At 35.9% G+C, this 12500-nt stretch overlaps 3 non-coding genes and 1 pseudogene across 3 annotated transcripts; all 4 read right to left on the bottom strand.

The window, feature by feature from the left end:
- Positions 1–3638: 3638 nt before the first annotated feature.
- On the bottom strand, positions 3639–3757 carry LOC127943887 (5S ribosomal RNA). The gene has a single exon (XR_008150032.1). It is a non-coding gene; the product is annotated as a 5S ribosomal RNA (ribosomal RNA).
- A 6863-nt stretch (positions 3758–10620) lies between these two features.
- LOC127944100 (5S ribosomal RNA) lies at positions 10621–10739 on the bottom strand. The gene has a single exon (XR_008150238.1). It is a non-coding gene; the product is annotated as a 5S ribosomal RNA (ribosomal RNA).
- A 359-nt stretch (positions 10740–11098) lies between these two features.
- On the bottom strand, positions 11099–11217 carry LOC127943502 (5S ribosomal RNA). The gene has a single exon (XR_008149706.1). It is a non-coding gene; the product is annotated as a 5S ribosomal RNA (ribosomal RNA).
- Positions 11218–11869: 652 nt separating this feature from the next.
- On the bottom strand, positions 11870–11982 carry LOC127943628 (uncharacterized; annotated as a pseudogene).
- Between the last annotated feature and the right edge of the window lie 518 nt (positions 11983–12500).

The raw sequence follows: 12500 nt of genomic DNA, 5'->3' as shown, positions 1-12500 counted from the left end.
ACAGAACATCGTCTTTACACATCACTACATTACACATCTTTCATTTACATAGATAATTTAAAAAACTCTTCCACTTTCTGGCAACTTCCACATTAAATCATTTAAAACACAACAAACTTGTGGGGTAAAAACATCATAAAAAGAGTCTAACATATTCACACCTTTAAAGTACACATACAGTCTTTCGATATATAATTCTGTTTTTCTTTTAAACACACTCCAAACATCCAACACAATTTTTTCCTTTTTAGCCACAGTTCTTCTGTCCCATATTGCACTTTTCATTAGCATTACACACAGATTAATAAAACTTTTGTTTTTACACTTTTTCTCCCAACCAAACATCACAACTCTGTTCCATTCCATTACATTTTCATCCCACTCCTCAGCCACATCTTTAATTAAACATTTACATTTCCTTAAAAAGTCCTCTAGCTCTCTACAATGTAAAAACAGATGTAAAATCCCCTCTTCCTCTTCCTGGCACACTTTACACAGAGCATTTTCTTCCATTCCTATTTTATTTAAAATAACATCAGTAAAAACCACTTTATGTCTTATAAAATACTCCAAACATTCCAATTTTGTTTCAACACATTTCCCCGTCATGTTTCTCCATATACACTCTTTTTTTAAATCTTTGAATTTCTGCACCCAGTATCCATTTACAATCGGCTCTTTAAAAACATCATCTCTAAAAGCACGATAAATCATTTTCACAGTACATTCCTTAAAATCATACAGTTTTTCCCCTAATTTCACATGAATACATTTCTCTTTTGGTTCTCCTTCCGTACTTTCTATTCTTTTAATCCACTCTTTAGGTATTGCATTTTTAATGATTTCATATTTATTTTTTATTTCTTGTTCACTGTAATCTTCTTTTGCCTCCTCCATTGCATCCACAATAAATTGTGTCGGTAAAAATCCTTCTTTAAATTCATATAAAACATCTCTCACTCTCGTTATCCCCACATCCATCCATTTCTTTAAAAACATTTCTTTGTCTTGTTTTAAAATGTTTTTGTTTAAAAACAGAGGTTGATTTAAAATGTTTTCTCTCCCATCTGGATCATACTCTACTCTGTCTAAAAATTTTCCCCAGGCACTAAACATTTCTCTATAAAACTCTGGTAATCTTTCTGTCATCCAATTCTTCGTTTTCATCCATAAAATTCCATCCCCCATGTTAAAATCCCCACATTTGTTTAAAAAATACTCCATTGTCCTTTTCCATGCTGTTTTGTGACCCTCATCCAGATATTTTTTTACTATTTTAATTCTTAAGCTATTTTTTCTCTGTTCAACATCAATTAATCCCATCCCTCCTTTCCCTACTTCTCCTATTAATGTACTATATGCGATTCTTGACGGTTTACTATTCCATAAAAAATCTAAAAAACATTTTTTCAACCTTTTCTCCACCCATATTGGCATAGCAGTCACATATAAAACATACCACAACTTTGTCACCATTAAAACATTTAAAATTAAAACCTTCCCTTTTAAACTTAATGTCCTCAATTTCCAAAAATTTAACCTTCTTTCAATTCCTCCTACTATTTCTTCCCACATTTTTTCTTTAACATTCCTTTCGTCTTTTCCCATTAGAACACCTAAAATCCTTATTTCTTTTGTTTCTTTAAAATGAAAATGATCCGTTAAAACATTTACTCATCCAAATCTCACATACGTTGTTTTTTCTTCATTTAACTTGCCTCCTGATCCCCTACAAAACATCTGTACTACTTCCATTACTTTATTAACACTCTCTATATCTTTAACTATTATTGTTGTGTCATCCGCATATTGAAATATTTTTTCATTTCCCCCACTTCCTTCAATGTTTATCCCTCTTATGTCTTCATCTATTTTAATAGCTAATCCCAATGGTTCTGCAACTAAAGAATATAAAAGCGCTGATAATGGACATCCTTGTCTTATTGACCTAGTAATTTTAAAACATTCTGTTAAAAAACCATTACACTGTATTCTTGTTATTGCTCCCCTATATAAAATTGTAATCCACTTGACAAAATTATCCCCAAACCCGTACCTTCTTAAAATTCCAAATAAATATTCATGCTCCACTCTATCAAAGGCCTTTTCAAAATCCAAACTAATAACATATCCTTTTTTGTTCTTTTCTTTCATATATCTTATTCTATCTATTATACTTAAAGTTGTATCTGCTATATCTTTCCCTTTTACTCCATACACTTGATTTGTTTTAATTATGGTTGGCATTACCTCTTTCAATCTATTGGCTAAAACTTTTGTTAAAATTTTCAGATCTGTATTCAGCATTGTAATTGGTCTATAATTTTTTAGGTCTACTTTATCTCCTTTTCTTTTATATATTAACTTTATTAATCCCATCCCCATTCTCTGGTTCATTTCCTCCTTCTTAAAAATGTCTTCATATACTTCCTTTAAAATACTGGTTAAAAAATCTTTAAAAACAATATAAAATTCACTCCCCAAACCATCTATACCTGGACTTTTATTTTTGTTTAATTCACTTATTGCTCTTTTTATCTCTTCTTCTCTTATCTCTTCATCACACTCTTTTTTGTCCACTTCTCCTACTGTTGTTTTTATTTGATTTAGTAACTCCAATTTCTCTTCTTCCCTCAACCCCTCAGTGCTAAACAGGTTTTCATAATATGCTTTTACTTCTTTTAATATTTCCTCATTTGTTTCCACCACTACACCATTTTTTCCTCTTATTTCTTTAATCATTCCAGCTTTCCCTCTTATTTTTTCTAGATCAAAGAAAAACTTTGTACATTTTTCACCCTCCACAGTATACTTAGCTTTACTCCTTAGTCTTGCACCTTCATATTTTTTCTCTTCCATGTCTTTCAATATTCCCTCCAATTCGTGTCTCTCCAGCCAATCCAGTGTCGTTTGCCATGCGTGTCTCTCCAGCCAGTCCAGTGTCGTTTGCCTTACGTGTCTCTCCAGCCAATCCAGTGTCGTTTGCCATGCGTGTCTCTCCAGCCAGTCCAGTGTCGTTTGCCAATAATCCATCCATTGTAAAAAAAAACACAAACAAAAAATGAACCACCCTCCAGCCAGCAAGATGCTGCTGTTAGGTGGTTTAAAACTGAAAAACCTCAAAAAAATAAACTAAAAGTCCAAAAACAACTCACAAAACAAACACTAACAGAAAATTCAAAATGGAGGAGAGCCTTCCTCTCCAAACTGCAGCCAACACTTCCTGTAGCTCTCTAGCGCCCTCAGGTTGGTATGGCCGTAAGCGAAGACTGCTGCAAAGAGAGGGCTATTTAAAGACCAGCCCATCTAATCGCCAGTACATTATATAAGTAGGAAAGAAAACCCAAAAGCTTAAAGCACCTGGTATTCCTAGGCAGTCTCTCATCCAAGTACTAACCAGACCTAAACCTGCTAAGATTCAGAGATCGGGCATTGACTCTTTTTTTTTTTTTTTTTTTTTTTTTTGCAAGATTATTATATAAATCGTGAAATTTTCCAAAAGGTTTAAAGCACCTGGTATTCCTAGGCAGTCTCTCATCCAAGTACTCACCAGACCTAAACCTGCTAAGATTCAGAGATGGGGCATTGACTCTATTTTTTGGCAAAATTATTATATACTAAGTGAAAAGTTTCCAAAAGGCTTACAGCACCTGGTATTCCCAAGTGGTCTCCCATCCAAGTACTAACCAGGCCCAAACCTTCTTAGCTTCCGAGAGCAGACGAGATCGGGCATAGCCAGGTTGGTATGGCCGTAAGCGAAGACTGCTGCAAAGAGAGGGCTATTTAAAGACCAGCCCATCTAATTGCCAGTACATTATATAAGTAGGAAAGAAAACCCAAAAGCTTAAAGCACCTGGTATTCCTAGGCAGTCTCTCATCCAAGTACTAACGAGACCTAAAGCTGCTAAGATTCAGAGATCGGGCATTGACTATTTTTTTTTTTTTTTTTTTGCAAGATTATTTTATAAATCGTGAAATTTTCCAAAAAGTTTAAAGCACCTGGTATTCCTAGGCAGTCTCTCATCCAAGTACTAACGAGACCTAAACCTGCTAAGAATCAGAGATCGGGCATTGACTCTTTTTTTTTTTTTTTTTTTTTTTTTTTTTTTTTTTGCAAGATTTTTATATAAATCGTGAAATTTTCCAAAAGGTTTAAAGCACCTGGTATTCCCAGGCAGTCTCTCATCCATGTACTAACCAGGCCCAAACCTGCTAATATTCAGAGATCGGGCATTGAATCTATTTTTCAGCAAAATTATTATATACTAAGTGAAACATTTCCAAAAAGCTTAAAGCACCTGGTATTCCTAGGCAGTCTCTCATCCAAATACTCACCAGACCTAAACCTGCTAAGATTCAGAGATCGAGCATTGACTCTTTTTTTTTTTTTTTTTTTTGCAAGATTATTTTATAAATCGTGAAATTTTCCAAAAATTTTAAAGCACCTGGTATTCCTAGGCAGTTTCTCATCCAAGTACTCACCAGACCTAAACCTGCTAAGATTCAGAGATCGGGCATTGACTCTTTTTTCTTTTTTTTTTTTTTTTTTGCAAGATTATTTTATAAATCGTGAAATTTTCCAAAAAGTTTAAAGCACCTGGTATTCCCAGGCAGTCTCTCATCCATGTACTAACCAGGCCCAAACCTGCTAATATTCAGAGATCGGGCATTGACTCTATTTTTTGGCAAAATTATTATATACTAAGTGAAAAGTTTCCAAAAAGCTTACAGCACCTGGTATTCCCAGGCGGTCTCCCATCCAAGTACTAACCAGGCCCAAACCGGCTTAGCTTCCAAGAGCAGACGAGATCGGGCATAGCTTTTTTTTTTTTTTTATTCACAGTCAAAATATAAGTTGTGTACAAGACTTTAAAGCTGTTACAGGGAAATTTTCATAAAAACAAAAGCATTTCACAAAAGCATTTTTCCAAAATATGCATAACACTAAAAACCAAAAACATCTAAATTCACAAATTCATCAAATTCTTTAATCTTCTCTTGGCATATAAAAGTGCTTTTGTTTTAAAATATATGTAACCTCCTTCGTAAAAATTCCATAAAAATCCCCCATCTTGTTTTCCAGTTTAAAATAACTGTACAGCATTTTTACATAATCTTCAACCAACTGTTTAAAAATCAACCATAGGTTAGCAATAAAATCTCTGTTTTTGACTATATTCCTTCTTTTCCATATTGCTTTTTTGGCCAAAATTAAAAACAAATTAATTAGTTTCTTGTTTGCTGTATTCTCTGCCATTCCCAACATAAAAAATCTATTCCAGTTACAGTCCCCCTCATTATCTCTTAAGTCTTTGATTATTTCCTTTAATTCCTTAAAAAATGGGCTCAACTTCTCACAGAATAAAAACAAATGTAAAATTCCTTCATCTTCTTTTTTACAAACTCTGCATTGGGCATTAGTTTCTTTCTGCATTGCACACAATCTCATTTCAGTAAAAATCACATTTTGTCTAATAAAATAATCAAAACTTTGTAAATCCACATCCAACCATTTCCATGTCATGTTCTTCCATATATCTTCCTCTTCAATTTCATTAAAATGCCTTATCCATAACTGATTGGCAAGAGGTTTTTTAAAAACTCTATTTATAAAAAACCCATAAAACATTTTAACAGAACCCAAATTAAAATTCACCATATTGTCTTTACATTTTAGAAACACGCTCATTTTCTTTTCTTTTTCTCCCTCCTTAATAATTTCTTCCAGCCATTGTCCTGGGATTGCTTTTTTTACTTGTTCATATTGTCTTTTTAAAACATTTACATTAAAGTCCTCCTTCTCCTCATCCATTGCATCTATGATCACTTGAAGTGGTAAAAATCCCTCTTTAAATTCCCATAAAACATCCCTCACCTTTACAAACCCTGCTTGCAACCACTTCTTAAAATAGATATCATACTCTTGCATCTTTATTTTCCCATTTAAAAACAGAGGTTGATTTAAAATCATTTCTCTCCCCTCCGGATTAAAATCCACCTCTGTTAAAAAAAGCCTCCAAGCGCTTAAAACCTCTTTGTAAAATGGTGGGATCCCCTCCATCATCCAATTCTTAAGCTTCATCCATAAAACATTTTCCCCCAAATTAAAATTCCCACATTTATTTAAATAAAGAGCCATCAATCTCTTCCACTCTGCTCTGTTCGTATCATCCAAATATTTCCTTACCACCTTTACTCTCATGCTTTTCATTTTTTGTTCTACATCCACCAAACCCATCCCTCCCTCCCCCGGTTTCCCAATCAGTGTAAAATATGCAATTCTTGGAGGCTTTTTGTCCCATAAAAATTCTAAAACACATTTCTTTATTCTCTTAAAAACCCAGTCTGGCAATGGCATCACATGTAATGTATACCACATTCTAGATAACATTAGCATGTTTACAACTAAAATTTTCCCTTTTAAACTTAAAAACCTGCTTCTCCAGAAAATCAGTCTTCTTTCCATCCCTCCCACCGTCTCTTCCCACATACTGTCCGTAGCCTCCTTTTCATTCTTTGCTACAATTATTCCTAAAATCTTTATTTCTTGCACCTCTGTAAACTTACAGACCCCTGTAAGAACCTCCGCCCTTCCATATTTCATGTATACAGTTTTTTCTTCATTTATCTTTGCACCCGAACCCTCACAATACAGTTTTGTTTTCTCCATCACTCTTTTAACACTTTCTACATTTTCAACCACAATTGTCGTGTCATCAGCATATTGAAATATTTTCTTTAATTCTTCTCCCTCTTCCATTTGTATTCCATTTATTCTTTTTTCTCTATTTATTAAAAGCCCTAAAGGTTCTGCTACCAATGAGTTCAACTGCGCCGACAATGGACACCCCTGTCTTATGGATCTTAAAACTTTAAAAGGTTGAGTTAAAAAACCATTGCATTTTACTTTTGTAAAAATATCCCTGTATAAAACCGAAATCCATTTAATAAAATTATTCCCAAACCCAAATTCCTTTAAAACTGCAAATAAAAAGCCATGTTCAACTCTGTCAAAAGCCTTTTCAAAATCCATACTAATAACATAAGCACTTTTGCCTTTTTCTTTTATATACCCTGCTATATCTCTAATGCTGCTAGTAACATCTGCTATATCTCTCGCCTTTACTCCATACGCCTGGTTTGTTTCTATTATATTTGGCATGACATTTTTTAATCTGTTTGCTAAGACCTTGGCTAAAATTTTAAAATCAGTGTTTAGCATTGTAATGGGTCTAAAATTTTTCAGCTCAGTTTTGTCTCCTTTTTTCTTGTATATTATTTTCATTAATCCTAGCCCCATTCTTGGGCTTACTCTTTCTTTTTTAAAAACTTCTTCAAAAATTTCATTTAAAATCACGCTTACTTTTTCTTTAAAAACTTTGTAAAACTCACTTCCAATACCATCTACTCCGGGGCTTTTCCTCACTCTTAATTGATTTATGGCATGTATGATCTCTTCAGTTTCTATTTCCCTTTCACATATTTTTTTATCCTGTTCGCCAACTTTCCTTGTTATCTGTTGCAACAAAATATTCCTTTTTTCCTCATCTCCCCCCTCAGACTTAAAAAGTTCCTCATAAAATGATTTCACTTCTTTTAAAATCCCCTCTGTATCTGAGACCACCATTCCATTCCTACTTTTAAGTTCTTTAATTGTTTCCGCTCTCCCCCTGCTTTTCTCAAGATTAAAAAAGAATCTGTTACATTTTTCCCCTTCCACCGTATATTTTGCTTTGCTTCTCAACATTGCCCCCTTGCATTTCTCCTCTTCTATTTTTCTCAACGTATTTTCTATTTCAATTACTTTTTGCACATCTACTTCGTTTTTATTTAACTCCTCTTTTAGAGTTCTCCTTATTTCTCTCTCCTTGGTTCTTTTAACCTTTTGTAATAAATTACAGTAGTTCATAGAATATTTCTTAATATCATACTTAACATTTTCCCACCATTGCCTTTTGTCTTCCATATACATCAGGTCTTTTTTCCTCCCATCTAATATCATTTCAATCTCTTTTTTAAAACTTTCATTCTTTAAAACCTCAGTGTTTAAAATCCACACCCCAGGTCCCTTTGTTTGTCTTTTAAAATCCATCGTCATTAAAACCATTTTGTGATCGCTTAAGGTCGTTTCTTTATAAAATATTCCATCAATGAAACATTCAAGATTTCTGGTACTTAAAAAATAGTCTATTCTGGTTTGGCACATAAAATTCCCCACCAACTGTCTTCTTGAAAATTCCTTCTTTTTTCCATTTCTTTCCCGCCACACATCAATCATATTTTTCTCTTCCATCAATGACCTTAGTTCTTTTCTACCCCCATCTGATTTAAAAACCATCCCATTTGCCATATCCATTTTACTAAAAACAGTGTTAAAATCCCCTGCAATCACCACCTTCCCCCATTTTTCAATTACATCAGCTAAAACATTAAAGTATATTTTCTTTTCTTTTTCTCCATTGGGAGCGTGCACGTTCACTAAAACAAATTTGTCTTCTTCCATTTCGATTTCTACCACCATACATTTTCCTTTTTTATCATTATATATAAGTTTTGTCTTTATACCTCTGTCTTTTCTTATTAAAACCGCCACTCCTCCTCCCATTTTTTCCTCTTCATTGTTAACAAGTAATTCCCCTTCCCATCTTTTTCTAATATCCTCCATAACATTCTCTTTCCAGTTTGTCTCTTGCAATAAAATCACATCTTCATTTCGACACAATTCCTTCACCTTTTCAAATTTATAAACATTCATTAATCCTCTAGCATTAAAAGTCACAAATTTCAGCACCATAAAATAAAATAAAAGCCATAAAATCCCCATTTTGTCAGTTCATTCACTCTCCTTCCTTTACCATTTCCCCACTGTCTTGTTTTTCCTCACATCCTTGTTTTAATACTTTTCTTTTGGCTTTCTCTAAATTTGGTGTTACCTTAGTTTGTCTTCTTCTTTTATTGATTCCTGTAGTGCCGGCATCGTCGATGCATTCACTGTCTTTGTCCATTCTCCCATCCTCGCTGACCCACTCCTGATCCTCTGTCTTTTCCAGTTGAATCTGTAAAGTATCAGTTATTTCCATCAGTGACCCCGTTTCCTCACTGCACTGCGTTGATCCAGTCCTTTCACTTTCCTCTTCAACGTCCGTGCTTGTGGTATCCTCTCTTGGTGTTCCTTCTGTGTTTTCGTGTAGCTCCTCTTCACCGGCTTCCTCATGCATCTGCCCACACCCCTGCTCTTCCTCCTGATGTTGTTCTCCGAACCAGCACTCGCACTTGTTTAACACAAGCCTGCAGTCCGGGCACCTCACCGCATTACAGTCCCTCGCGAAATGTCCCCTTTCCGAGCACTTATAGCATTTGAAGTCAGGACAGTCCTTCATCATGTGTTCAGGGCTCATACATAACCTACAGGTTCTCACCTGCTGGCTATGTATCACCCTGAAATACTGAGGTCCTTCTTCCGTCTCCATTCTTGTGCTGTAGGGCAGGGAAGCCACCTCTTTTGGAAACCGTACTCTCAGGAATCTCGTTCCATCCTCAATGCGGGTGCCCGGGTAGAATCTCCTTTTGATCTGTGAGATAGGAGTCACCCCCCATCCCTCCAGCTTCTTTAAAATATCGTCATCCTCCAAGTAAGCAGGCAGATGCATGAAAGATACAGCAAAATCCTTATTGTTCAACTTTTTAATTTCACAAGTCTTTCCTTTAATCATCAATCCTTCTTCTAGTTTCTCAATATCTTCCTCTTTTTCCAATGTAATTTCATATTGTTTCATCATTTTTGGTCTTACCGCTAGTATGCTAGTCACTTCGATCTTGTCTTTCAATGCTTCTATAATGTCCTCTGCTCTCCCATCTTGTACCTCCGTCAAATCAATCACTACCGTTGCTTCCTTGGTATAGATCCGTTTCATTCGCCTTTCTGGGTAATCCTTTTCTCGTTGTCTTTGATCCAGTCCATTTTCAGTTAGCTGCCTTGTCTGTTTTGCCAAATCCATGTCTGTAGCCGTTAATCCGTCCATTTTAACAAAAAACACAAAACTAAAACGATCCCTCCCAAACAGCAAAGCTGTTGGGAGGACAAATAACAAAAATAACACAAAAACTAGAAACAAAAATACTTATCTTGAACAAAAACAACGCAAAAAAACAACACAAAAGTTTGGGTGAGCCTTTCTCACCTCCCTATAGCCAACACACTTCCTGTTTCTCACTAGCTCTCTAGCGCCCTCAGGTTGGTATGGCCGTAAGCGAAGACTGCCGCAAAGAGAGGGCTATTTAAAGACCAGCCCATCTAATCGCCAGTACATTATATAAGTAGGAAAGAAAACCCAAAAGCTTAAAGCACCTGGTATTCCTAGGCAGTCTCTCATCCAAGTACTAACGAGACCTAAACCTGCTAAGATTCAGAGATCGGGCATTGACTCTTTTTTTTTTTTTTTTTTTTGCAAGATTATTATATAAATCGTGAAATTTTCCAAAAGGTTTAAAGCACCTGGTATTCCTAGGCAGTCTCTCATCCATGTACTAACCAGGCCCAAACCTGCTAATATTCAGAGATCGGGCATTGACTCTATTTTTTGGCAAAATTATTATATACTAAGTGAAAAGTTTCCAAAAAGCTTACAGCACCTGGTATTCCCAGGCAGTCTCCCACCCAAGTACTAACCAGGCCCAAACCTGCTTAGCTTCCGAGAGCAGACGAGATCGGGCATAGCCAGGTTGGTATGGCCGTAAGTGAAGACTGCTGCAAAGAGAGGGCTATTTAAAGACCATCCCATCTAATCGCCAATACATTATATAAGTAGGAAAGAAAACCCAAAAGCTTAAAGCACCTGGTATTCCTAGGCAGTCTCTCATCCAAGTACTAACCAGACCTAAACCTGCTAAGATGCAGAGATCGGGCATTGAATCTTTTTTTTTAGCAAAATTATTATGTACTAAGTGAAACATTTCCAAAAAGCTTAAAGCACCTGGTATTCCTAGGCAGTCTCTCATCCAAGTACTCACCAGACCTAAACCTGCTAAGATTCAGAGATGGGGCATTGACTCTATTTTTTGGCAAAATTATTATAAACTAAGTGAAAAGTTTCCAAAAGGCTTACAGCACCTGGTATTCCCAAGCGGTCTCCCATCCAAGTTCTAACCAGGCCCAAACCTGCTTAGCTTCCGAGAGCAGACGAGATCGGGCATAGCCAGGTTGGTATGGCCATAAGCGAAGACTGCTGCAAAGAGAGGGCTATTTAAAGACCAGCCCATCTAATCGCCAGTACATTATATAAGTAGGAAAGAAAACCCAAAAGCTTAAAGCACCTGGTATTCCTAGGCAGTCTCTCATCCAAGTACTAACGAGACCTAAACCTGCTAAGATTCAGAGATCGGGCATTGACTCTTTTTTTTTTTTTTTTTTTTTTTTGCAAGATTTTTATATAAATCGTGAAATTTTCCAAAAGGTTTAAAGCACCTGGTATTCCCAGGCAGTCTCTCATCCATGTACTAACCAGGCCCAAACCTGCTAATATTCAGAGATCGGGCATTGAATCTATTTTTCAGCAAAATTATTATATACTAAGTGAAACATTTCCAAAAAGCTTAAAGCACCTGGTATTCCTAGGCAGTTTCTCATCCAAGTACTCACCAGACCTAAACCTGCTAAGATTCAGAGATCGGGCATTGACTCTTTTTTTTTTTTTTTTGCAAGATTATTTTATAAATCGTGAAATTTTCCAAAAAGTTTAAAGCACCTGGTATTCCCAGGCAGTCTCTCATCCATGTACTAACCAGGCCCAAACCTGCTAATATTCAGAGATCGGGCATTGACTCTATTTTTTGGCAAAATTATTATATACTAAGTGAAAAGTTTCCAAAAGGCTTACAGCACCTGGTATTCCCAAGCGGTCTCCCATCCAAGCCAGGCCCAAACCTGCTTAGCTTCCGAGAGCAGACGAGATCGGGCATAGCCAGGTTGGTATGGCCGTAAGCGAAGACTGCCGCAAAGAGAGGGCTATTTAGAGACCAGCCCATCTAATCGCCAGTACATTATATAAGTAGGAAAGAAAACCCAAAAGCTTAAAGCACCTGGTATTCCTAGGCAGTCTCTCATCCAAGTACTAACGAGACCTAAACCTGCTAAGATTCAGAGATCGGGCATTGACTCTTTTTTTTTTTTTTGCAAGATTATTATATAAATCGTGAAATTTTCCAAAAGGTTTAAAGCACCTGGTATTCCTAGGCAGTCTCTCATCCAAGTACTAACCAGACCTAAACCTGCTAAGATTCAGAGATCGGGCATTGAATCTATTTTTTAGCAAAATTATTTCATACTAAGTGAAACATTTCCAAAAAGCTTAAAGCACCTGGTAAACCTAGGCAGTTTCTCATCCAAGTACTCACCAGACCTAAACCTGCTAAGATTCAGAGATCGGGCATTGACTCTTTTTTTTTTTGCAAGATTATTTTATAAATCGTAAAATTTTCCAAAAAGTTTAAAGCACCTGGTA

The sequence above is a fragment of the Carassius gibelio genome, chromosome A22 (assembly GCF_023724105.1).
Source record: "Carassius gibelio isolate Cgi1373 ecotype wild population from Czech Republic chromosome A22, carGib1.2-hapl.c, whole genome shotgun sequence".
NCBI classification, from domain to species: Eukaryota; Metazoa; Chordata; class Actinopteri; order Cypriniformes; family Cyprinidae; genus Carassius; species Carassius gibelio.
Note: the sequence above shows the minus strand (reverse complement) of the source record. Positions and strands in the feature narration are given on the sequence as shown.